The 810-nt window shown below is 44.0% G+C and overlaps 1 non-coding gene across 1 annotated transcript; it reads left to right on the top strand.

Annotated features, from left to right (window-relative positions):
* Positions 1-415: 415 nt before the first annotated feature.
* LOC137937908 (small nucleolar RNA R71) lies at positions 416-522 on the top strand. Its single transcript, XR_011109695.1, has one exon. It is a non-coding gene; the product is annotated as a small nucleolar RNA R71 (small nucleolar RNA).
* The last annotated feature ends 288 nt before the right edge of the window (positions 523-810 follow it).

The raw sequence follows: 810 nt of genomic DNA, 5'->3' as shown, positions 1-810 counted from the left end.
ATTCTGGACTGCATTCAAGTCGTCAATGAGCTCTGGGTAGGATGAACTAGATGGACACATTTGTGTGGGATGAGATGAACCAGAGCATATGGCACAGACAGTAGATGGGTTAGGAGCAGGTGAACTCTTGGACACCATAAGGGCATCAATTTTTCTAGTCAACCCCTCAATCTTGGCCATGAGCATAGGTGTTTCACTAACCTCGTAGAGACCCCTTCTTTTGGTTTCGTGGGATCTCCTATCAACATTAAATGATGAACCCCATTGCTGAGATTGATCACTCAACGTTTCAAAGAAGTCCCACGCCTCACTAGCACTCTTACCCATCAAACTCCCACCACTCGTTGCGTCTACCATGGATCTAACCTGGGGTGTAAGACCTTGATAAAAGTATTGCACTAAATGCCATTTCTCAAACCCATGATGCGGACACCTACGAATCAAATCCTTCCATTTCTCCCAAGCCTCATAAAAGTGTTCACCCTCCTGCTGCATAAAGTTGGAGATTTCTCTCCTGAGGGCTGTAGTTCTCTGAATGGGAAAGTACTTGGACAAAAATTTTGTGACTAACGTGTCCCATGAAGTAATGCTGCCCACCTCCAAGGAATTAAGCCAAGACTTGGCCTTATCCTTAAGTGAAAATGGAAAAAGTCTTAACCGGATAGAGTCATCTGAGAAATTCTGGAATTTAAAAGTTGCACAAATATCTAAGAATTCCTTGATGTGGTAATATGGGTCCTCCTTATCCAACCCATAGAATGTAGGGAGGAGTTGGATCACACCCGGTTTCAACTCATAACTGGCAGCAGT

This window comes from Aristolochia californica, unplaced genomic scaffold (genome assembly GCF_029961685.1).
Source record: "Aristolochia californica isolate CCGP_79_NKW_82.1479 unplaced genomic scaffold, dmAriCali1.0.hap1 SCAF_7, whole genome shotgun sequence".
NCBI lineage: Eukaryota > Viridiplantae > Streptophyta > Magnoliopsida > Piperales > Aristolochiaceae > Aristolochia > Aristolochia californica.
The sequence above is the reverse complement of the archived record's forward strand: the minus strand, read 5'-3'. Positions and strand labels throughout refer to the sequence as shown.